This window comes from Hemicordylus capensis, chromosome 4 (genome assembly GCF_027244095.1).
Source record: "Hemicordylus capensis ecotype Gifberg chromosome 4, rHemCap1.1.pri, whole genome shotgun sequence".
In the NCBI taxonomy this organism is placed as follows: domain Eukaryota; kingdom Metazoa; phylum Chordata; class Lepidosauria; order Squamata; family Cordylidae; genus Hemicordylus; species Hemicordylus capensis.
In genome coordinates, this window is record NC_069660.1 from 119,982,640 (window position 1) to 120,009,002 (window position 26,363).

Consider the following 26,363-nt stretch of genomic DNA (forward strand, 5'->3'; position numbering starts at 1 on the left):
CCAGCTCCTGATGACATCGACTCTTAGAACCAGCAACCCTATTGACCACTAGGGAGAAAGATAGTGAGCAAGGGAATCCCCTCTCTGACTTTGCTTTCTCTACTCTACTTCCCCTTTGTTAGACTGAAATTCCAAGGTTGCATTCTCTCACCTGGAGAGAGAGAATTTCCTTCTTCTCCCTCCCTGTATGTAGCAAGCAGTCAGGCATGTAGGCTTTATCTATCTCCCTGATGGATTTCTGAAATAAACTACTTTATTTAGAACTTTATCTCCATGTCTCCAGACAATATTAATTAGCAGTGCTCTTCTTATCTGTGCACTTCTGCTTCAGCTTGGATAAATAAATAAATTTCCCATCCAAGTTTTCTAACAGGGTTATGGGCCCAGTGAACCCAGAGAAGCACACAAAGGAAAACAAAACCTAGAGAAGGCACTAAGAAGACAAACAAGCACAGTAAGTAAGTGGAAAGCCAGTTTGATCAGAAAAGAGTTGCAGAGAGAAAAAGGAATGGAGCTTTTTCACTACAGAGACTGCAGCACAGGGGCAGCCAGTGATCTCAAGACTGGATGGATTTAATTATGAAATGTGGTCATCCAGGATAGAGTGCTTTCACATGGCTCAGGGACTGGAAAGCATCTTGGAAGAGGACAGACTTGAAGCAGCTGGAGAACAAGCTGCATGGGATGCTGAAAATAGAAAAGTATACGGACTCATCTGCTTGCATGTGAGTGACCGAATCATTATGCATTTGAAAAAGACCAGGATAGCTAAGGAAGCTTAAGAGACTTTAAAACACTTGTATGCTAGAAAGACAACTAATACTAGCTATCTTATTGTCAGACTGTGTGATATGAAACTCGGAGAAGGACAGAATTTAACTCAACATGTTAATCCAATCCCAGACATAGCAAGGAGATGTGCACAAGAAAATGTAAGATTCCCAGATAAAACCACTGTTGGATTTATTTTGAATAGTCTGCCTGAGAATTTGAAGATATACATTTTGTTTTGGAATCACAAAAGGTGGTTGATTTGGAATTTGTGATTTCTAGACTTCAGGATTTTGATATGAGATCAGATGCAGCCTGTAATGAAGTCTCTGAACAAAAGAGTCAGGTTACAATGGTTCAAACCAAACAGAAGAGCAAGGCATTTTAGGAAGCCCAGCCAAAGCTGGTAGAAAGCACCTCTGGCCACTGCCTCAGCCTGAGATACCAGGGAGACGTTTGGATCCAAAAGCACTCTCAGACTGTGTATCTGTTCCTTTTGGGGAAGTGCGACCCCATCCAGAACAGCAGATCAGAACTGTCTCCCATGTTCCGATCCTGCACAATAAGTACCTCCATTGTTTCTGGATTCAGTCTCAGTTAGTTATCCCTCATCCAGCCCATCACTGCCTCCAGGCAGACATTTAGGAAGGTTATGCCTTCTTCTGATGACATTGACATGGAGAAATAGATCTGGGTGTCATCGGCATACTGATAACACCCTGCACCAAATCTCTTAATGATCTCTCACAGTGGTTTCATGTCAATATTTTTTTAAAAAGCACTGGAGACAGTATGGCGCCTTGGGTGAGGCCATATAAAACTTCATGTATTGAAGAACAACAGTCTCCAAGAGTCACCATCTGGAATCTGCCTGAGAGGTAGCAGCAGAATCGCTCCAAAGCAGTGCCTCCAACTCTCATTCCTCTCAGATGGTTCAGAAGGATCCTATGGTTGATAATATCAAAAGCCACCGAATGTTGGACCAAAAGGACCAACAGTGTCACACTCTCTCTGTCAATTTCTAATTGGAGATCATCCATCAGCCTGACCAAGGCAGTCTCTACCTCATAGCCTGCCCAAAAGCCATTTTGAAATGGTTCTAGAAAAATAATTTCCTCCAAGACTGCCTAGAGCTAGGAGACCACTACCCTCTCAATTACCTTGCCCAACCATGGAAGGTTGGAGACAGAGCTATAGTTGCTTAACTCTGAGGGATCCAATGCAGGCTTATTCAGGAGGCCTAATAATTGTCCCCTTAAGACAGGAAAGCATCTTGCCCTCCCTCAGAGAAGCATTTATAATATCTACCAGGCCTTCTACAACAACCCCCCTGCCAGATAGTATAGCCATGTTGGACAAGGGTTAAGAGAACAGGTGGTAGACTGCATCATTCAAAGCAGCTTATCTACATCATCAGGAGTCACTGAAACTGATCCAGACTAACCACATAAGAGGAGTTGCTGGACACCTCTGCATTAGACTGTGCAATAATTGTGGGGTCTGAGTCTGTTGGCCTGAATACGAGAGATTTTATCCACAAAGAACTCATTTTAAAAATCTCAATGGGTAACTGATTATTCAAAATTCTGAATCAAGGGAGGAGGGGCATGCACTAGCCCTCTCACTACCCTAAACCACTCTGCTGGACGTGAGGTTGTGGGTGCAACTGTCATCAGTCTGTCTAGCTCAGTATTGTCTTCACAGACTGGCAGAGGCTTCTCCAAAGCTGCAGGCAGGAGTCTCTCTCAGCCCTATCTTGGAGATGCCAGGGAGGGAATTTGGAACCTTCTGCTCTTCCCAGTGGCTCCATCCCCTAAGGGGAATATCTTACAGTGCTCACACAACGAGTCTCCCATTCGTATGCAACCAGAGTGGACCCTGCTTAGCTAAGGGAACAAATCACGTTTGCTACCACAAGACCAGCTCTCCTCTTAGCAGGGGGATCACCAGCCAATTGTTGCACACTGTAAGTCACCAATCTGAAGCTTGGGAAGGTGGGGTTTTAAATTTTTTTTCCCTGACAAAAAATGGAGACAGCAAGAGAAATCGCCACAAAATGGAGGTCTGAATCTACAAATTTTTCAGGTCCAAAATCTGGGTGATATTTTTTGTAACCGAATCTGGCCAGCTAGCACAGGGGCCATTTGTCTTGTCCACAAATAGCACAGAACAGGTAGATTTGGGTACAAATCATTTCGTACCTGAATCGATTCACACATCCCTAGATCACAGCCACTCTATCTCCCTGTCCATGTCCCCTCACCTGCTCCTTAACAGAGTATCCTGGATGAAGAAGCCTTCCCCTGTAATGGCCTGCTGATCTGCCAACTTTACTTCTTCTATTCCCCAACACCACCAGAACAGCCAGCCCATAATTAATTAATGGACATGCCCCTTGTCTCCCCATCTCCAGACAAGCCTAGACATGTTGTAGACTAATCTCACCCAAGAGTCAGACAACAGAAGCTATCTAAACAACAGCCTCAGCTTCTAAAACAACCATAAAAAAATAATCTCTGCCCCAGCCCTCAGTCCCACACCAAAGGCCCGGCACCAGGGCCCAGCACTAAAGGCTCATTCCCCTATGGTGGCCAGAATCTCTACACAAAAATAAAACGTGGACACTTGTGGAACTACCCATTGGAAGAAAGTCAGTAGGATGTAAATGAGTCTTCAAAACCAAATACAATGCAGAAGGAGACATCGAGCACTACAAAGCTAGATTAATAGCCAAGGGATACTCTCAAAAGTATGGTGAAGACTACAATGAGACCTTTGCACTTGTCGCGAAGTATACTTAGATACAAATATTTCTCAGCATAGCAGCAGCAAGAAAGATGCACGACATCTACATGGAGCAGCCATGTAGCCACCTGGAAAAGAGAGGCTTGTATGCAGACTCCAGAAAAGTATCTATGGCCTGAAGCAAGCTGCTAGAGCATGGAATGAGAAGCTGAACCAGACGTTCCTCAAGCAGAGGTTCATTCAAGGAAAAGCTGACCCCTGCCAACACTCTAGGTTCAAAAATGATAGATGGGCTTACATTTTGACTTCTGTTGATGACTTGATCATTTGCTATGAAACGAAACAAGACAGTCATGAGATTGCGGAGCACCTGAACAAAGAAGCCGAAGTGAAAGAACAAGGATGCATTTCCTATTATCTTGACATTCAAATAGAAAGAGAAGAGGGTGGAGGTTAACTTCTCAACCAGACACAGAAGATAAATGATCTCCTAGAATGCCTGAGACTGACAGAAGTCAATGAGGTCAGTACACCAATGAAGAAAAACTTCTTGATGCAAGATCAGGACAGTGAGCCATTGCCAAACAACAGTCTATACAAATGAGCAGTTGGGGAACTTCTGTACATAGCAACAGTCATGAGGCCAGGCGTAGCTGCAGCAGTGGGAATTCTGAGCAGAAGAGTAAGTGCAACAACCAAGAATGACTGGACTGCAGTCAAAAAGCTAGGAAGATACCTGAAGGGTACAGCGCACTTCAAACATTTGATACCAGCAAGCAGCAACCCCAGATTAGGGATGTGCATGAACTGGTCTGTGTACTCCCAGAAGGCAGGGGGGTGTCCTTTAAGGGGCAGGGAGGGTGCCCTTACCTGCCCCACCGCTTTTACCTCTCTGGCACTCTCCCACAAAGGGTTGGTGCAGGGCTGCAGTATACCTCCTTGAAGCCCTGGTGAACATCATCATGCAAATAGCCAACATGTGTGCCGACGCATGTGCATGTCAGCCATTTGGATGTTCACTGGGGCTGCAAGGAGGTATGCTGGAGCCCAGCACCAATGCTTTTGGGGAGAGTGCCGGAGGAGGGAAAGCGATGGGCCAGGTAAGGGCACCCTCCCTGCCCCTTAAAGAACTCCCACCTCCAAACTGGCTTAAATGTTGGACTTTCGAACTGGTTCGGTACTTCAGAAAAGGAGCACCAAATTGGTTTGTGCACATCCCTACCACAGACTAGTGGGATATATGAACATAGATTGGGCCAAAGACAGAACTGATCACAAGTGGACACCTGTTTTTCTATGGAGGCAGATCCATAGTTGGACTACCCGGAAGCAATGTTGCACTTTCATCCACAGAAGCGGAGTATATATCAGCTGGCCACGCATGTCAAGAAGCCACATGGCTACACAAGTTACTGTTAGACTTTGGAGTTGATGAACCAAAGCCAACTGAGATGTTTTGAGGACAACCAAGGTTGCATCCAACTCTCTCTGATGGAAAGGACCATATAATCTTGAACAAAACACATAGACACAAAGCACCACTATGTTCCAAAGGCACAAGAGAATGGACTAAGCTGAAGTGCTGCCCAGTTCAAGACATGATAGCAGATGGGCTGACCACTGCCAAGAGAACGGTTCCAGATTCTTTGAAGATGGGAATCATAGATTGGTGCACGAGATGATGAGAAGTGGTGTTGGAGATGCAGCTCCGCCTCCTGATGGCATGGACTCTTACTGTTAGCATCAGCAACCCTATTGATCACTAGGGGCACTAGGGGTAGAGATGGTGAGCGAGGGAATCCCTTCTCTGAATACACTTTCTCTACTCTACTTCCCCTTGGTTAGACTGATAGTCTGAGGTTTCTTTCTCTTGCCTGAAGAGAGAGACTTCCTCCTTCTTCCTCCCTTCTTCGAATACGAATACAATGAATATTTATATATCGCTTTTCAACACAAGTTTCCAAAGTAGTTTACAATTATATAAAGAAGTAAATAAAATGGCTCCCTGTCCCCAAAGGGCTCGCAATCCCAAAAAGAAACGTAAGAGAGACACCAGCAACACTCACTGGAGAGATGCTGTGCTGGGGATTGATAGGGCCAGTTGCTCTCCCTCTGCTCGTAAAGAAAATCACCACTTTAAAAAGGTGCCTCTTTTGGTCAATTAGCAGGGCTTGCTACATACTCTTCCTGTATGTAGCAAGCAGTCAGGCATGTAGGCTTATCTAATTTCCTGATGGATTCCCTAAATAAACTACTTTATTTAGAACATGTCTCCAGACAATATTAATTAGCAGTGCTCTCCTTACCTGTGCACTTCTGCTGCAGCCGGGGCAGATTAATTAATGAAAAAAAATCTCCCCTCCAAGCTCTTTAACATCTCCTGCCCCTGTTTCCTTTTCTCTAGCTCTGAAAAGGCCATCAGGGATTCCTTTAGAGCTCATTCAGCTTATTCAAATTGCCATCTCCCCCATCCCAAAGCCCCATGAGACTTCCTTTCTTTCTGCCACAGTGGCATTCAGCCCACATACAGGAAACTAGTACATCAAGGAGAGTGCTAGGCTGGACTTTATTCTGGTCTGATTCTCTAGTTTTTCAGGTGCAGACTGTTTGCAAAATAGCATTTAAATGTAGTACAGTCCCAAAAGGGCAGTTCCTCAAAATCCATTTGCATGTGTAGACTAGTTCTAAGGCATTTTCCTAGTCTCAAAATGGTAGATATTAGTGCACTCTAAAATTAATTAATGGGAAATAGACTACTTTCTAACAGCTGTTTCCTGAATCAAAAAATGCTTTGGTGCTTTTTGGAGCATTAAGAAAAGTCCTACATAAAACCAATATTTTTGTCAGTCTTGTTTGCTTCTGCCATACAATTTTGCATCCCTGTTGGTTCACTGGAAACAATTATAATTTTTTGCTTTGTAGCTCCAGGGCAGTGTAGGACCCATTGGGAGCATGGGCAGAAAGGAGAAGAAGCTCTGTGTGATGTCACCTGACACTGACTGCTGTAACTTCTCCCTCTGTCCTGCCTGCAGTGCCCACCCAGTCCTTGTCTGAGGTATGCTGTAGAATGGTTATAATTTACAGATCAACTAGTTATGTGTGTGTATGGATCCAATTTAAGGATCAAATGGGGCTTGGCTTCAATTTAGGGATTAGGCAGCCCTTGGGTGCACAGATATATGTGGTTGCAATGTGGCAAAAGCCCACAACCTCAGTATAGCCTGGTATTGGGGCCCTCAGAGACTCAGCCTGTCACCCAGCTGCCCCATACCTCATGTGGCCAGTCCACCCTGACAAGCGTCTTGGAAACCCTAAGATAGAAGTGCACTGTTATTTAGTCTACAGGACTGAACTTGAGGTGGCATATAGAACAGAAGGAAAAAGCCAAGCCACAAATAACTATGCAGTCTTGAAATATTGTAAGATGAGCAGCTACAGAACATGAAGGAATGTAGACAGAGGAAGAAATGGAAAAGTATAGAGGAAAATGGGTAAGTGAACTGTGAGGTGGAATGAAAGTTTTTTGACCACAAGGCTTCAGCCTCTCAGACTGAGAAAAGGGGCTGTTTTTCAGGAAGCCAACATGCACTGTTCCTGAAATGCACTCAGAAAGCCACTTCTGAAGGAGAAGGCCACCATAAAGCTATAAGTGAAATCTTTGCTGGAAGAAGACTGGGGCACTCTTAATGCAAAACATTCAATGGAAGCAGTTCTGTGCCTGAGCAGGAAACTGTCAGATGTTATTTAAGAGATGACATAGTGTGTGCCTTACCAGGAATCATGAAGAACTTAGGCAAACACCCAACAGATTATAAAGGAGAAGCAAAAACAGTCAGTCAGGGGTATTAGCCAGAGGATAAAATGATGTGTGTCAGGGGTGTGGGAGTGAGAGCTTATCCAGTCCATCAGTGAATGCATGCCCCAACCACCTTTTAGTCTTTGCATTAGTCCCCTTTCAAAGACACAAATACAATATCCCATTAACATGTAATGGAAGGAGAAGCAAATGATAGCCTCACTGTGCAGCTGACAAAAGAAAGAGCTAAACAACTAAAAAGAGCTGACTAGTTTCATATTTATGCATTTTTCATCACATTCCTTCTAGTAAAATTTGAAATCCAGAGGACTTGTGCAAATATCCACCGCTGCATGGTGTATAAGCCTTCTGGTCTATACATAATGTTGTTGGGGGCAGAGTACTGTGTAAAAGCCATTTGCTACAAACTTTTAAACTGTAAAAAATCAGAGACATAATCCTTGAACCTAACTAGGGCACATGGCGACAAATTATGGCACTTACAGGAAAGAGGTGTGTGTGTGTGTGTGTGTGTGTGAGAGAGAGAGAGAGAGAGAGAGAGAGCCTGCCAAGGAGTAATATGCCATAATGGATTTTCCAATAAGCCCTTCCTGTAAAAACAGAGTTTGCAGACAGCCTTGCAGTGGACTTGCAGAGAACATCGGTGTTATCCCCTCCTGGTGGTCCTTGGCAATTTACAGGAAACCTAGTCTTCATATAGCACTGACATTTCAACTTGTTTTGCTCTCTCAACCACATGTTGTAAATTTTAGTAACAGAGATTTTTGAGTGTTCCTAAGAACCTCCTCAGAACCTCCTCTAAGATAAGTTTCCCTAAAGACAGTAATGTTGACCATTACTCTTCTTCTGCAATGTACAGTCATATGGTATTTCAGAATCTTCCCTTCCTCTCCTTGCATGACAGAAATCACTGGTGCATTGGCATAGCATCATCATCATCTATTTGATTTCTTTACTACCCTTCCAAAAATGGCTCAGGGTGGTTTACACAGGGAAATAATAAATAAATAAGATAAATAAGATGGATCCCTGTCCCTAAAGGGCTCACAATCTAAAAAGCAACATCAGATAGACACCAGCAACAGTCACTGGAGGTCCTGTGCTGGGGGTGAATAGGGCCAGTTACTCTCCCCCTGCTAAATAAAGAGAATCACCAAGTTAAAAGATGCCTCTGCCAAGTTAGCAGGGGAATTAGCAGGGTTAGCATTAGTCTGGATATTAGCTGGAAGGGTTTATTGACAGCCTATAATGGTTTCTAAAATGACAAACTTATGTGGAAAAGATTCCCCTGAGATTGGGTACTTTGAAAACCACTGTCAGTTGTAAGACCAAATAGCAACAGAAAGTGAGAGACATAAGCCCTATTCAGACAGTGGGGGTGGTCATATGAGCAGTCTTACCTGGGTAGGGCTGCTTGTGTGGAGTGCCAAGATTGGGCCCAATCCCATTTCTGCCCTGCTGGGTAGCCCAAATCCCCCCCCCCCATTATTACTAAGGTAGAATGGTGTGAGCACACTCTTCTACCCCAGTCCTCGGCTATGTGCACACTCGGGCTGCCTGCAGCCCAAGCATGCACAAAGCCGGGCGGCAGGAGTGCCCAGCAGCAGTGGAATCCCCCAATGCACTGTGCTCCTGGTGCAGTGAATTGTGGGATGTCGAAGGACGTCCTACTCCGGCTCCCAGCTCTGCTTCTTGCCATGGTGCAGCTCATCCGCTATGCAAGCAGCAGAGCCTTCTCTGGAACTTTGGTTGTATGCAGGGAGGCAGATAGAAGCCTGCCTCCCCTCCTGCCCTCCCCACCCCCATCATTTTCAGTTGTGGGAATGACCTTAGTATGTTGTATGAGTGTACAGATGTCTGTACATTCATATATGTTTTTGTGTGAATGACTGTGTCCATTTTAGAAGTGAGCCTGGATACTCCTATAAAGCATGTACCCTCTAATGCAGGGTACAGATAAGGCTAGTTATCTGCTAGTGAGAGAGGAAGGCAAGAAAAGATACACCCATGCTAGGGGAGAGCATAACATCAGCTCCCATAGAGACCAGCTCCGGCCTGTGAGGACTGTTGTGGCAGACCCTCCCCCACCTTTCCAGGAGCTCTGAAAGACGAGTGTGCCCTGAGAGGAAGGCAAGAAAGGAGGCGGCCAGGCCAGGGAGCTCTTGTCCTCAGCTCCTGAAAAGGCCAACAGCCTGAGACAACTTTTTAAAATCTTCTGTAATTTGTTTCTTTTAATATGGTAAACTGCTTTGGGTGCCTTTGTCAAGGCAGAAAGGCAGTATAAAAATGTAGCAAATAAATAAATAAATAGTTCACAGGGTCATTGATTGGGTAGGAAAGGCATGCTACCCACATTTGCTAGCTGTGTTCACCCCCGTTTTGTGATTGTGTGCCAGTAAAAAGCAACATAGAAGGTGGGAGAAGTGATCGAGAACGAGGCTCATGGTAGGTAGGGGGGGCTTTGTCTCATACCTCATTAAACAGCTGGGTACACCTGCTGTGTAGGACAGAGCTTTCCTACCCAGTGCATGCCTTGCACACACACTCCACGCCTACCTTGCTTTTTACAAGCACACAATTGAGAAATGGGAGAGTGCACAACACTTGGGCACTTTCTAGATTAGACCCTGCAACGGGGTCACGTGGGATCTCGGAAGTGTGCTTTCACACTTCCTGCATTATGACACTGCAGTCCCTACGCGGACAGCAGGGTGCTGTTCACATTGCCAATGCCTTGGACCAGAAAACTGGAAGCCCCCTGTTCATGTGTCCGGACAGTGAAGATGTCTTCAGTATATTTCAAGCAGAGGAAAGGTCTTTGGGATAGGAGCTGAGGAATTGCCTGATCAGAAAGAAGGAAATCAAAATAAGCTTTTACCATAAAACCATTGCTCCTCAAAAGTGTGTGGCCATCCTCGAATGCAACAATTTTATGGCCCTTTTCATGTTTTACTTTATATAGTGCCATAATGGTGCATGGCCCTTTAAGAAGTCACATAAATAAAAAACATGTCTGTGTCCTGCAAAGTTTACAATCTGAATTTTGCTAGTAAACAAAAGGAGGGAAGAAAGGGGCAAAATACAATGTGGGATGAATATGGATCTATGCAGTTGCAAAGTGCTTACAATTTACTGTGCTTGTTCTCACAACTCTGGGAGGTCATCATTTACATTTTCATTTGGCAGATGGAAAATTGGGGCTACGAAACAATGATTTGCAAAACTGTCCAATGAGACCATGGCTTATTGTATGGAGTTGTGTCAGCAGCATTGTGCATGGTGTGCTGGATTAATCTAGCAATCTCTTCGATTAATTTCTCTCCTGATTAGGCAAACAGAGGAAAAGGAAAGAGCCCTTATGAAAAACACATGATTAATATGAAAAATAGTCTCTTGGTAGCTCATTATAGCTTATTTTTTTAAAAAAAACATTTGGACAAAAAAGTATAAGAATCTTAGGACATGGCTTGTTTTTTTATAACCCATTTATCAGTTAAGAACTAAATATCAATAAGTGTCCCATTTTAGAAAAGTCTACTGCTCACATTTGAAAATATATATATTAAAAAGAGCTGAAAAATATAAAGATCAGACACAACAATTCTAAGCACACTTATTAGGAGTAGGTCTAAAGCCTTGGAAATCAATGGCACACACTTCAAGTAAACATGGTTTGGAATGGGCTGTCCTAATAGTTTTATAGCTGCATTTAAACTCCGTTCTACAATTCTAAACATACAACTACATGTTGTATGTTTCATTCAGTACAAAGTGATTGACTTCACGTTTAGGATTGTGGTATTAAAGAGAATCTTACATTCTAGGAAAAAGACAGCCCTGTGGTTTTAAGATTGGAGGGAGAGATCTTGAAAGCAAATTTCTTGAGGTACATTCATAAATGAGTCTAAAGCATTTGGCTATTCATTGACCTCGGCATAGCCTCAGAGCAGAGGAAGTACTATCCACATATTGGAACACTTAATGAGTTTTCCGTATCTTACAAAGTTTGTTGCTGCCAGCAAGTGAAGGGAAAATGTTTTAAACCTTATATTGAGAACATTCCTAATAAACTTTTAGATGCCAAGTAGATAAGGAGATACCTTCTTACTCCTGCAGTGCAGCTTTTGCCTCAGATGGAAAGTGCAGCTTTTGCCTCAGACAGAGCTCTTCAGGTAAAAATATATCCTATGATGTACCAAAGGAAAATGTTTAAAATCATCTGTAAGGCTTTTTTCCTTCTCAGAACTAAAAAATGGCTCAAATATTCATAAGTAATCAAATTTATAAATGTTTATTCTCAATCTTTTGAATAATATAACTCTACATTGTAAGAGAAGTGTCTGGTCTTACCTTAAAAAAAAAAAAGTGAAAACGTTGGCCAGGTTCAGAGGTAATAGAAAATCATGGCTTCCTGCTCTAAGAACAACCATAGGGAAACTACTGGCCAGGGGAGGATTAATGCATAGGCAAGATAGTCACTTGCCTATGGTGGCAAATCATGGGAGGCAGTAAATTTGGGGGTTGGGGGCAAGTTAAATCATTTTTTTTTCAACCACTGCTGTGCAGCAGGGATGGTACCAGAGATGAGGGCCGGCCAGCAGTGGGTGGGCACTTAAGGTGAGGGGAGACTGAGGTGGGGAGAGGCAGAGGCAATGGCAGGAGCTCCTTCTCTGAGCCAGCCTGCCACCTAAATGAGAGGTTGGGCCGTTTTCAGCCCATTTTGAGCCTCTGCGTGTATACACAGAGGTCCGAAATAGGACAAAAACAGCCCAACCTTTTGGGTGGCAGGCTGGCTCAGGGAAGGAGCTCTTGCCTCCGCCTCCCCCCACCTCGGTCTCCCCTCACCTTCAGTGCCTGCACCCTACTGGCTGCCGCTCATCTCTGGTATAATCCCCGCTCCACAGCGGTGGTTGAAAAAAGGTTAAAAAAGATTCAACTTTCCCTCAAAACCCCTAAGCCCTCCCCTGACCCCCCAAGCCCTCAAGCTTGGCAAATCATTTTTGCCTACAGGTGACAAAAAGATTAATCTGCCCATGCTACTGGCTCATGTTCTCCTCCCTCTCTTCTCCTCCTCTTTTACACATGAAGAGAGGAGAGCAAATGTTTTTGCTTTCAGTTCGAACTAAACCACAGTTCCAAGTTATGTACAAAGTCAAGAAACTGTGGTTTAGTTCAAACCACACTTAGGCAAAACAAATGAGGATCAAACCATCAGGACCAAACCATAGTTCAGATCCTGGTTTGTTATCTAAGTGCTGTTTGAACTAACTACACTTCCCTGGCTTGTGACATATACAGCAAGACAGGAGGAGACATAGCTGTAGGATTGTCAGCTGACAAAACAACAACAAATCTTGTAACTGAACAGCAGCTTGATCTGCAGAAACAAGGTGAAACTTTTCAGAGCTTAAACCTCACCTTCTAATTGCTGGAGAGTAGATCACTATGAAGGGCACAGCTCAAGAGCTAGTTCAAAAACTGGCAATCCTACACAAAAACTAAAGTGACAGAAGCAAATCAAGGGGGTTGATGACAGAACTTGCCATCCTGCTTCATCTTTGCCTCAACTTGATTCTGAGCACACCTGTTAGCCCATTTAACACTGCCACGCCTACACTGTGAACTTGGCACAGGGGCTTTTCACATGATGACTCCAATGTTTGATGAAAAACATAGATCCCCCATTGCCTGCACGCTCCAGACAGATTCAATAAATGTAGCAGCTATTTTTACATCTGTAATGTTACTGGCTGAAATACTTTTGTGATTCAATTATAAAGCTGTACTATTTTAAAAGCCTGGTTATATTTCTGAGGCTTTGAGAAATGCAAAAGAAGGAAACAGCTGCATAGAAGGCTGCTGCTTGGCATCACAGTTTTAAATTGTTCTCATAATTGCAGTTGCTCTGATTGCTGCAATTGCTCATTTAAAGCAATGGCAAGCTGGCATCTGGAGTAAAGCCAACAGCAAACACTGGAATTTAAAGCTCCACAACCCTATATAGCATTTGAAAATCACTTGACTTTCGCCCTATTCATACATTGGCCCAGTTCACATGTACAGTTTAACTGCAGTTAAAGCTACCAGAGATTGTAACTGTAGTATGCCCGAATGCACAAAACTGCAGTTAAGCCTCAAAAGTTAACTCCAGTTTGCCCCAACAAACTCCAATTGGGACCTGAAGTTTTCTCCAAGGATCGCCGCTGATAACTGGAATTTTGCCACTGAAGCATTACGCCTGAAGGCAGACTCGTCCCTAACCGCAGTTAAGCGCTCATTTCTAAACTCCAATCATAGAGATGCTGCCACAGATTCACCCGAAGATGAAGCTGCTCCATGCTTTTGGCACTTCTCGCTGGCAGCCACTCGGAAAACCATCTTCCTGTCAGCTGCACAGCTATGGAGTTGCCAGGCTACAAGGAAGCCGTCGCCAACGTTGCCCATCCCAGACTGGCCATCTTGTCAAGCTACTCAGCCGCTCGGGGTGAGCAGTCATGGGTGTTCACAAGCACAAACACAACAAATGGTAGCACAGTAAAGGGGAACAAGAGGGGGAAGCCAAGAGGCAGACCCAAGCAGGAAAGCTGGAGCAGCCAAGTTCTGTTGCTCACAAAGGGTGGGATAGTTCACAACGGCGCAGCTCCTTCTCTAGGGTGGGAGATTTTTGCTCCTTAGGTCTTACTCATGAGAAGAACTATCCAAAGAGGCAGGCTGGAGGGCTGCAAATGCCCAGACGGGATACTATGTCCCTGCAAGCCCTGGGGAAGATTACCCCAGCAACACCTTTCCCGGCATCAGTGGATGGTGTACTGCAGGATTACAAGCACTCACCGGGCAGTCAGGTTGCTCCACAGCATATATGCATGGATTTCTCTGCTCACCACACCCATGCGGCTTAGTAGGGATTGCTGGGAATGCCGTCTCCCCTCTCTGGAAATGTCATCTCCTCTGCAGTGGCTCCCCTGCAGTGGCTCATATGCCGCAACAATAGCCCTGGTCCAGGAATTCTGAATGGCTGGAAGGGTCCAGCCCACAGCCCACACCATCCATGCAAATTGTTTGTGTGGGGTGCTATTGGCAGGGTCTTAAAGACAGCCACCCCCCCAGAAGGGATTCCAGAGCAGCCAAGTTCTGTTTTTCACACAGAAAGGGTGGGGAAGGCTCCCCTGACCCCTCCCCCTTTGGGGGGCAGATGCCTACAGCAGCTAGCTCATGAGCAGGACAGGTCACTGAGGACAGCTTGGGCCAGCTGAGATCCTTTTTCAAGGAAATCATGGGCCAACCCAAGTTGCAGTGGCTGTGCATGAGAGTGACAGGCCATGGGGACACCCCCAGACAGCTCATGAGAGGGAACATCAGAGTGGAGAGGAAATAAGTAATGTGTCCAGAAAAAGCATAGCTGATTCAAGAATGCACTCCATCTCCTTCTCCACCTAACACCCCCCTCATAAGAGTGTCAGGCCATGGGTGCTCTGGATAGAGCAAGGATGGTTTCTGGCTTGTGGCTTCAAGGGACTGCTATCCCAGGGAACACATTCCTAGTCTTGGGGACCACAGGCAAGCTGTTGCAATACCATGCCCCTCCTCATCAAAATATGATGATGGGTGTGGTGACAAAATGACCATGTGGACTATGCCCGCTCATGAGAGTGCAAGTCCATGGATACTCTAAGTCGAGCTGTGTTGGGATCTGATGGGCAGGGCTGTCCCAGATACTTCTTTCCTGCTCATGGGGATGGTGGCTGAGGTGCCAGGGAAACCAGCCCTCAGTCCAGCCGTCTGCACCTGTGCAGAGGTGCGCTGTCACCAGAGCCCCAGCAGTCCACCCTGCTGCTCCAGGTTTGGGGGAGCAGAGGAAAGTGGCCTCTCCCATTATTCCCCTGCCCAGTCATCTGCATGCAGTGCACAGACGGACTGCACCCAGGATCTTTAAAACTTAAGTGAATGTGCTGTCCTGTTGGCCCACCCCATGGTCATGCATGCGGCCAGGCTATGGAACACGGGGTGTGGGGGTGAAGAGGGATCAGGGGAGAGGGAAATTTTATTTTTCTTCTTCTATTTTTCAACAAGGATAGTGGGGGCCCCCACTAGAGCAGGGCCCCCTAGGATTCCCTGGCTGGCTCAGCTCATAAGCTCAGAGTCCGTGGGTGGGGATAATTCCTTAATAGGCTCAGGCATACCCCCAATAGACTGGTCCGCTCATGAAATTATTAGCCCACTGGGCAGCAAGCTGCTTGCAGCCGCTTAGTAATGAATCTGGCTGGAGTGCTCTGTCAGGGTCTCCCCTTGCGATGTCTTCCCTGGTCATGGTGGGACAGACCTCCAGCATCCTTTGCCTTGCTCCATCTGTATACCCCATTCTGGCAAATGTGGGTTCTCCCCTCCCATCCCACAAAGAAAGCAGGATTCCATCCCCTCTGTGCTGTACTTGGGGGGGGGGTGGCAGTGGCGCCATGGCGGCAGAAGTGGTGCTGGCATTGTGGGGCATTTAAAGGGCTTTCAATGTGCTTCCCCTGCGGAGGGCAGGTGGAGCGCTCCAAAAATGCACAATCTCACTTAGTATGCCCCACTGGAAATTGTAGCCAATCACTACCGAGTGGTTGATGTGGTGATGCTTTTCCCACAGTCTGGCCATGGCGCGGGCTGGGAACAGGCTGGGAGGCCAAGTGGCAGGGAGGGGCTCCCTTCTCCCTCTTCTCCAGTTAGATTAATGATGGTTAGTTGTATGTCTCCTGTGCAAAAGGAGTTTGTAATTTTAACTCCAGTTAGTGTTAACTGCTGTTAATGTGTACATGTGAAGCCAGACATTATGTTCGACACACTTACAATCTGTGTCCAGTGTTTGCAAGTACAAATCATACAGAGTTATTTATGCATTACATTCAACACACGAACAGACATATACTTTCTATCTGTACCCTGCATTTGAGAGGGGCTGTAGCCGGATTGACTTTTAATATGAACCCACGTTCATCTCAGAATGCAAGACCTGACATAATCTGTTGCTGACTTCTAAGAATGATCTGTTATCTTCTATTTCCATCCAATGCTCAACCAGTATATTTGTGTAAATGAACAGAATACTACAAAAACGCACCAATGATCTGCAGTGATTATTTTTCCAAAACATTTAGATTCTGGTCTAATGCATGCATACTCAGAAGAAAGTATTGTTGAACTCAGTGAGGTTTATTGTTGATTAAACATAGATCCATTCAGGCTGTTAGCTTCTTTGATGGTCACATCGGCCCATTCTCCCCACCATCAACATGTGAGATGTAGAACCTGTTATCAAGAAAGAACTCAAAAATAGCAAAGCTTTTATATTGCCCAACATTTACTTTGCAAATAAAATGCCATAATTTAAGTAAAAGAGCTGTCATTCACCCTAGCAGAATACAGCCATGGCTTAAAATGGAATGGAAAATATGGTTTCAGTAATCATCTCTCATAGAAACAAGCACTACTGACTGAAAGATGAGAAATGGTTGATGTTTAGGGGAATGTGTAGGGTACAAATTACAAGGACTGATTTGAGATGCTGCACAGTAATACTCTTTATAATCCTGACCAGCAGGAGCACCACACATGCACACCATATACACCATGTGCTTGATGTGGTATCTTTTTCTTCCTCAGCACTCTAGTGGACACAGATCCAGTCCTGAAGGGTGATGCATGTATCATAAAGTGTCAAAAGCTAGTGAGGCTATTCACACGATGGGGCGAAATCGGGCTAGTGGAGGCTAGCCCGATTTCTCCCCATTGTGTGAACCACCGGGCTCGGCTGCAAGCCTGGTGGTTCCTAGGCAGGTAACCCGCCTAAGTACCCCTGCCCTAAAACCAGGTTTGTGGAGTGAGCGCTCCGCAAATCTGGTTTTAAAAATCGTGAGTACCGTGGCTACTCATGAGGAGACCCCCGGAGGGGAGGCGAAAAGCTGCCTCCCGGCTCTGGGGGTCTCGTCAGCATGCCCTGCGTTTTCGCACAGGGCATGCTGGAGCTTCCGGGGGCGATAGGACCCCATTCCCCCCAGCCCCCGCCGGCTCCATCACGGAGCCGAAAATCATGTGGGTGGCCAATCAGGCCGCCCAGGGCTCCTGCCCGGATCGTCTGCGGGGGCAATAGGCTTAGCCCGCTCTCCCCGCTCAGCTCACCAAACTGGGTCTCACCGATCGGGAGACCTGGCTCAGTGTCTCAGTAATTAAGTATTTTCTGCTCCCCCCCCCCCCATAATCAGGGGTGCTACATGCACTATATGTAAAAAACATATAGTTCTGTGCCAAAGTAGCACAAACTGTAATTCATGAAATGCTGAATCCTGTGACCTGCATAAATAATACAAATCAGTTTTGCCTATTTCTCCTTATTTTGCATGGTTTATTTGGCTTCTGATAGTCATGGGGTTTGGGTAAAGATGTCCACTGGATCCTAAGGATTTGTCCCATGGTCACAAGTTTTGAAGATTTTCTCAGGCATTGCACACACATTTTGAATCCTGCCTTTACATCTGCAGGGGTCAGGAACATGTACTGGTTTTTTTTATTTATTATTTAAAGAATGTTTACCCCATTCTTCAGCTAACTTGGCTCTTCAAGTAGCTTCCATAAAATCAATGAAAATAAAATCATTAAAACAACAGAAGGGTTGTTCTTGTTTTCTCCCCATATTGCTGGCTTCTTCTTGCTTATAGGTGGTTCTACCAGCTTCTGTGAGGCAAGGAGGAGACTGGAACCAGCTGGAAAAGCACCAGCATATGAAAATGACACTTGTGACACTTCATCTTGATGGCTTCTCCTGCTTCTCCTCCTCCTCCTCCTCCTCCTCCTCACAAGGCAGATGATGATACTACTTGTGAAGGGAGGGGAGGAAGGGCCTAGTCCCAGACTCCCAGCCAGAGAAGCAGCAGCAGGTGGGAATGGTGATGGTGACACCTTGTCTTCTGGGCTTCTTGTGCTTTTCCTCCTCCTCCTCATAGGATGGTTGGTTGGTCTATTTCAAAAATGGAAGCCAAGATTTTCATGAAGCTCAGTCTTGCCCCCACAATCATATTCTGCAGGGTATTTTCCCCTTGAGTGGAATCATAGACTACTATACAGAAACTTGTCTCTAATCCATCTTTCTTTCATAAATCATTATTATATGCTTATGCTGGGAAGGCTACATTCCAGTTATACATGGGTTTATCTCTACCTTCCTGTTGTACATGGGTTTGTCTCTACACTTGCAACACAGATAAATATGTTGGGATGATTCGGTTGCAAATGTCTCCTTTTCCGTATCTTGTTTTTAAAAAGATGTTACGGAATGGCCTTTGGGGTTTAACAGCATCATGTAAGGGCTTTCATGTATGCTTCAGAACAGGTAACAGCACTGATCCTGAATAAGCATGCCATGCTATTTTCATAAGTCCAGTCCAGTCCTCCTGAAATAATTGCTGGCTTACTGTTTTGTTAAGTTCTTTTTTGGCTCTCAGTGCTGTGTTTTCAGCTTGGTCATTTGTACAGAGCGAGTGCTGGGAATATTGAAGAGCTTGGACTGATAAATCAAAAGAAACTGCAACAATAAGCCACTTGTGAATTGTGGGTGGTATATCTGTTATTTATGAACTCATCTGGAAGCTCTTGCAAGGATATTAGGACATTGCTACTGCTTGTAGCAATGGGGTTGGTGTGCGGGGTTGGTGTGTTATTTTTAAGCAAAAGGTTTAAAGTTCCCTCCCTGGCTTCTCTAAGATAGGGCAGAGAGAGATTCCTGCCTGCAACCTTGGAGAAGCCGCTGCCAGACTGTGTAGACAATACTGAGCGAGATGGACCTATGGTCTGACTCAGTATATGGCAGCTTCCTATGTCTTCCTATGTCTAACAGATTAGCTTAGTAGGAGTTGCTGAGGGCAATTCTTCTATAAGAATTCTAACACCTCTACTATTCTACACTGCTTCCATGCCTCTCCCACTGAAGCTACATCACAAAGCATCATGCTGGGTTGGGGGTTGCCAACTTTTAAACTTTTAAAGCGGCTTGATCTGTAGCCATAAGCAGATAATAATAGTTACTGCCATGATTTCTATGCCCTAGGCATCTTCACCTACTTATGTTTCCAGGGCAAAATGCTGTTAAAGAACAGACCAGGCCATCTTTTGGGGTCAGTTGGCAACCCCACACTGTTCTCCTGATATGGCTGGTCAACCCATCAAAGAGAAAAGTATTGCAGACTGTTCACTTCATCATACTTATATAGCAGGCTCCCTTGGAAGTAAAACCCATTTAACTGACTAAAATTTACTCCTTAACATATATGCATAGGTCAAAGCTGATAGAATTTCAAACGGAAGGACTCATTTATGTCCTGTGAGGCCTATGGTGACATTCTGCATTATACAATTTGAGGCTAAAAATTAGTTTGTACTACCTGTGTACAGAATCGGCATCCCCCCCCCCGCCCCAATGCTTTTTAAAAAGTAAAATTGATAAATGAACTGTCTGCAACTGAGTTGACATTTTCTGCTTTCAATCTTGTGGTGCCCACAAAATTACTTCAATTTCAGTCTGGATACAATTCCTGTGAGAGATTTCAACCTAAAATAAACTTTAAAAATGATGCCTCAAACTGTACATCTTACAGGTTGAGAAATTGATTTATATCTTGATAAACTGGTTGTGGGGAAGGGGGTTATGTTGAACTTCAAAGGAATAACTCTGGTTTTCCAGTAATCCATGTTTATTAATCATAATTTTTTTGCCAAAGAATGAATGGTCTCATAAGCCTTTGTGGGAAGCCAGCCTCTCTTTAATTCTCTGTGGTAAAATGTCATGCCTTGGACTAAACTTAGTAAGGATACTTCATTTTGTGTTTGTTTTTGCTATTCAGAGAGATTAAGGCCCAATGTTGGTGACACAGGCACTCTGTTGCTAGGCAACACCAACAGATAGGGCCTGTTCTTATGACCAACCTGATCGTACTTAAAGGGTTAACTACGATTGCCAGTCCGGGCATGATCCCACAGATTGTGGCATGAGAAACCACGCTGTACTGGTGATCGTCGTCCTACTGCTGTGGTTAACTAGGATTAAACTACTAGGGCTGAGTTTTCAGACCTGGAGCAGCCTGGATAGTTGGAGCAGCCTGGGTAGTATCTGCCTCAGGTAGTACAGTGGCTTTTCGCATGGGAGAAACTTTGGGAGGAACTACAGCCCACATGCTTTCCCCAGCCTCCCTGTTCTCTTTCCCAACCTCCCCTGAATATTTCCCCATCCTCTCCACACCATTCCCTCCACCTGCCCAGCCTCCTGTGCACCAGCACTGGGTTGGGAATTAAAGAAACACCTTCCTCCAACCACCATACTGTCGGGCCAATTGCCCTAGAATCGGCTGCCTCCGCATGGTGAAAACATAAGAACATCCCTGCTGGATCAGGCCCAAGGCCCCTCTAGTCCAGCATCCTGCTTCACACACAGTGGCCCACCAGATGCCTCTGGGGAGCCCACAGGCATGTGCATGCCCTCTCTCCGGCTGTTGCTTCCCTGCAACTGGTATTGAGAGGCATCATGCCTCTGACGCTGGAGGTGGCCCACAGCCACCAGAGTAGTAGCCACTGATAGACCTGACCTCCATGCATTTGTCTAAGCCCCTTTTAAAGCCATCCAAGTTAGTGGCCATCACGGCATCCCATGGAAAAGAATTCCATAGATTAATTGTGTGCTGTATAAGCGCATAAGAGGTAGAGGGAAGCCCCTTGAGTCTTCCAAAATGTCCAAAAGCCCAGCCCTATAAATTATAATCGGTAGCTACAATCTCAACGACTAACCACTGCTTCTTTCCAACAGTATAGTATATTGGAAATATTTTTAATTTTAATTTTAATTTTTTAATATTTCTAAATATTTTAAATAACTACATAATCTATATTCTACATATAACTATCATTTTAATCTAACGATTATATTTACAAAATAAAACTTATTATCTTTTTAGTTTTTCAGAACTCAAGTAAACATGCAAAACAGTTGGTAAGAAAATTGCATATCATGCATACTGAAGGAACATTGAGAAGGAATATATTGCAGCATGCTCAGGTGCCAAGACAGAATTATTGCAATGTGCCAAATTACTGGATTTGAAATATGTTTCCCTTATTTTGATAATAAATACTATAAAGTGCTTCTGGAGTTCACTGTCCCTCCATCTCTCTCTCCCATTTTACTTGAAGCTAAATCTAAGTGAATTGAATAAGCACATCCTCTTTTCATAGGTATTTCTACTTGCAATAACCTGCCCAGTACTTTGATGCATAGAAAAACTTTTTTAAAACCCTACAGCACTTTGTTGCACATATAATGTTAAAAGAGCTTGAAGTTTAAAGATTTCCTGCACAGACGTGTCATGTCTGTTTGCATCTGGACCATTCCATTGCAGTAAGATAACTTAAACTGACGGTCCCCTCCTCTGGGAAGTGAATGGGTCACAGTATAACCAATTATCATTAGGTTGCAGACTATGGAAAGTCATGATTTGTTCAAATCTTGATTTCTATGGGGAAACATTTTTGAAAACTCTTCTCACATTGGCCAAAATCTGCGGCTCATGATTTTGAAGTGATGTAAGTTATTGATTCCTTCTTCAAGAGAAAGAACCAATGAGTAGTCCCATAGAGTTTCACTTCATTGCCTAGTCTCGTAGTCCTGATTCACAACTGAATAAGCCCGAAAAGAAAGATGGCTCAAAATACCCTGTATAGTTACTTTTAGTGGGATCCAGTTGAAACTGTCCTACTGCAGACCATCATTAGAGTAGTGATATTCATGTCTTTAAGAGCTGCATGACAGTCAGTTTACCTCATCGCTGCATCTCCATGCTGGGAATAGGTGTGGTTCTTGCATTTCTGCTTAAAAACTGCTCAAAGCACAGAAACCTACCCATTGTCGGGGGAGGGTGGGAGGGTTCCTGCATTGATGTATTGCCTTGTTGCCAGAAGTCAACGGCCTACACTTCCCAGCCTAACAACATTTACCCCTTAAGCTTCAGAATGAGAAAGGAAGGGGGTTACACCACCACTCAGGGACGGTCCTTTCATTGTTAGAGGTTGTTGATTTTTACCCACAATAGGTAAAACAGCAGAGCACTAAGGAATGAGCACACACTCCAGTTACAGAGTAGGTAGCAGAGGATGGTTTGGATATTGCAGCTATTTAAAGAAAAGACATGGAGATCCTTGTATGACTAAACACTAAATATTTATTGGTTAAATACACTTAGATAGGAAAGACCTATCTCTAATCTAAAGGACTACATAGTGGATAGGTAAGGAGAGAGAGAGATGTTTCCATCTGCTCTCTAGGAGGAAAGGAAGGATTGTGACTCAGCACAGGAAGTGCTGCAGTCAGTTCAGGGGTCATAGAGTAGGGACAGATAGGGAGACCCTGACTCACTTTCTCTACTCCCAATGCCCCTAGTGGTCATTAGGACAGTTGGTGCAAAAGGTTGCTGCACTGGAAGTTCATCTCCAACATTCATGAGGCAAGATTAGGTGGTCTCAAGTTGCACATTATTGGGGTGCCTGTAGGGTGGCAAGATGCCTTCCACTGTGTTCTTTGGAACCAGTCTGATGCCTCTCCTCACAGAGCTTTCAAAAACAATGAAAAGCGGAAGCTGTTGGCAACCTTCCCTCCTCCCATACCACTTTCAAACTTTGCAAGTGTCACTTTTGAAAGGGAGCAAGACAGTGTTTGCAACCTTACCTTAGGAACCACTATACCTTAGGCCACACCTGCTGCCACTTTTGTTGTCCTCTGACTCTCCCTCTGAAAAATAGCTTCCTTCTATTCCCTCCTTTTCAGCTCATTCTTTTTGACTCACAATCTACTTAAGTGGACACTGGGCTGTGTCAACACTCAGACGTGTTGTGCAAGCAACACCATAACTTCCAGGGTGAGATCTCACAAGACCTCTTTGAGCAGCATTTCCAAACATGTTTCCCTGGCAATGCAGCTTGCCAGTCCATGCTACAAATGGCAGTGGTCTCTTTTTGTTCTGCCTCTTCTCCCTGTCTCAGCCTCATCAGGGTCACCTGGCAACAACAGCATTGAGTAAGTCAGGGAAACCATCAAAAAGGTGCCCATACTACACAAACAAGCCATGGTGAAGAAGAAGTGTGGCCACTTCCTTTCTCAAATGCCTGAAAAACTGCTAAAATTTCAGAATGTTGTCTTCAAGACAGCTTGTTTGGGGCTCCCAGGAACACCTCTACACCTCTTTTGGAGCTACAGGCTTGTAGTTTCCACTTTTGCCTTTTCAGAACTCATGGGATCGTGGGATCGCCATTTGGTTCACATGAGCTAACTGATGGGTATGCCACCTGGCACTTAGCCTAGGAAAAAGTGGCTCTAGATCCAGGTTTAACCTGAGACTGCAGGAAGTTTTTCACACAGGGCTTTTGAAGCCCTTTAACTTGCATCTCCTCCAGAATAGAGGGGGTACATTTATATATTGGCCTGATCTACCCCAAAGTCCCTGTGAGTTATCGGGGAGCAGTTCACACACAATTCGGGTTTTTCAGTGCGTGAGAGCATAGCCCGATTTATATCCAGGGTAAAAAAAATCCACTATTCGCGTCAGGTTTTTGGGGACAACTTTGAGTTTGCAGTAAAGCCTCCCCGTAAAATCATGGTAAAGCCTGGTGTGTGTAAAAGTCCCAGGAGGACTATCTCTGTGCTTCCCTCCCTGATTGCCTTTCAGGTGTGGAAGCCGGAGTAGACACGTGTTAATTAAGCACTATTCTTCTTCAGAACTAGCCAGATACTTCCCCCCTATGTTTGTTTGTTTAAAATATTTCTATACCACCCCAAACTTGCAGCTCTTGACGGTTTACAATTAAAAAATGATTTAAAACATCAAATCAATTAACAATTAAAACATTTAAAACATTTAAAACCCAATATTAAAACTATTAAAACTATACATCTAATTAAAAGCCTGGGTGAATACATGTGTATTCAGTGCCTTTGTAAAAGTTGCCAAAAATGGGGAGGCTCTAATTTCAATAAGGAGTACATTCCAAAGTCCAGGGGTAGCAATGGAGAAGGCCCATTCCCAAGTAGCCACCAAACGTGTTGGTAGCAACCACAGATGAATCTCTCCAGATGATCTTAACAGGTGGTGGGGCTCATGGTGAAGAAGACGTTCTCTTAAACACCCAGGGCTTAAGCTGTTTAGGGCTTTATAGCTAATAACCAGCACCTTATATTTTGCCCGGAAACGTTTTGGCAGCCAGTGTAGTTCCTTCAACATAGGAGTAATATGACCCAGAGAACAACCTGGCTGCTGCATTCTGAACCAACTGCAGTTTCCGGACTATGTGCAAAGCCAGCCCCACATAGAGTGCATTGCAGTAATCCAGCCTAGAGGTTACCAGCATATGTACCACCTTTTTGAGGCCATTCATCTCAAGAAACGGACACAGCTGCCGTATCAGCCGAAGCTGATAAAAAGCACCTCTGCCCACTGCATCAACCTGGGACACCAGAGAGAGGTTCGGATCCAGAAGCACCCCCAGGCTGCATACCTGTTCCCTCTGGGGGACTGTGACCCCATCCAGAACTGGCATATCAATATTGTCTCCCAAGTTCTGACCCCGCACAATAAGTACCTCCATCTTATCTGGATTTAGCCTCAGTTTGTTATCCCTCATCCAGCCCATTACTGCCTCCAGTCAGGCATTTAGGGAGGTTATGCCTTCTCCCAATGAGGCTGACATGGAGAAATAGATTTGGGTGTCGGTATATTGATAACACCCTACACCAAATCTCCTGATGATCTCTCCTAGTGGTTTCATGTAGATGTTAAACTAGTTCAGAGACAATATGGAGCCCTGAGGTACAGCAAGGAAAGTTCAGATTTGGAAGAACAACAGTCTCCAAGGGACACCATCTGGAACCTGCTCGTGAGGTAGGAGCAGAACCACTGCAAAGCAGTGCCTCCCACCCCAATTCCCTCAGATGTTCCAGAAGGATACTATGATCAATAGTATCAAAAGCCACCAAGAGATCCAAAAGGACCAACAGAGTCACATTCCCTCTGTCAATTCCCAATTGGAGATCATCCATCAGGCCAACCAAGGCAGTCTCCACTCCATAGCCCGTATGTTGGCACATCGGATCAGTTCAATCCTATCACCTTCGCAGGAAGGAATAGATAAGAAGTAACAAGCTCATCTCCTTCTCTAACAAAAGTGCTAATGGCTGGCTTGGGTCACGGGAAACAAGCTTTTTAAAACATTCCTAGACACTCCCAAGGTCTCCTGAAAATGCAAGATATGCTCTGATGCACCCATTCCATTCCACCCTACACAGGTTCCTTAACCTATTCACCTCATTGCGCTGATAGAAGCACAGCCAATAAAGCTGAACAGGACAAGGATGTACTCCTTTGTCTATCCCTATTGTCGCCTTTGTCAACAGAAAGGTGTGGTCAGCATGCCACCTCAGGGCAAGATGCTGTCTATTTCTAGTCAAGAGACAATCAATCAGTGTGTCTCTCCCTTGGATTCACCACTTGCATGTTTGTACTTTTGGACATTAGCTACACCATCTTGCTTTGCATTTTTACTCTTTTTACTCTTGTTCGGGTTCCGCTCGTCACCACCAAATCGGCCCTATGCCAGGCCCAATCTCTTCAGCATACTTGGCTGCAGCAAGATACTGGTCTCCTGAGATCAGACTCCCTTTGGATTATTTCTGGCTCCCAGATCCCCATTTGGTGCTTGGATCCCTACTCTTGCCTTTTGCTTGTCTGCCTGCCCTGGAGGAGAGAGGTCCCTCAACATTGGTTGAGCTACAAGGGTTCACCAACTCCACCACATGGACTTAATTACTAATCTCTGCTCCAAAACCTCTCCCTCCCTCTCCCTCTCCCTCTCTCTCCCCAAACCTCTAAAATCCAAAGCTGTTTTCTAAGGCCATTCCTCTGGTCAGCCTTGAGTGGACTTGATTCTGATCTCAAGCTAAAACGCCTCTTCATGAGCCTCAACTTAGTCC

General features: G+C 44.8%; 1 protein-coding gene across 2 annotated transcripts in view; it reads right to left on the minus strand.

The window, feature by feature from the left end:
- Nucleotides 1-26,363, minus strand: part of COL24A1 (collagen type XXIV alpha 1 chain) — a 369,353-nt gene that overhangs the window by 338,856 nt on the left and 4,134 nt on the right. Inside the window, exons 1-2 of one of the 2 annotated variants that reach the window (XM_053245269.1) lie at nucleotides 16,431-16,706; nucleotides 11,434-11,518 (exon numbers count right to left, since the gene is read on the minus strand). The gene's annotated coding sequence lies outside the window, so the exon portion shown is untranslated. Of the gene's footprint in view, nucleotides 1-11,433; nucleotides 11,519-16,430; nucleotides 16,707-26,363 lie in introns of those variants that run through there. The other variant, XM_053245268.1, reaches the window with a different exon arrangement.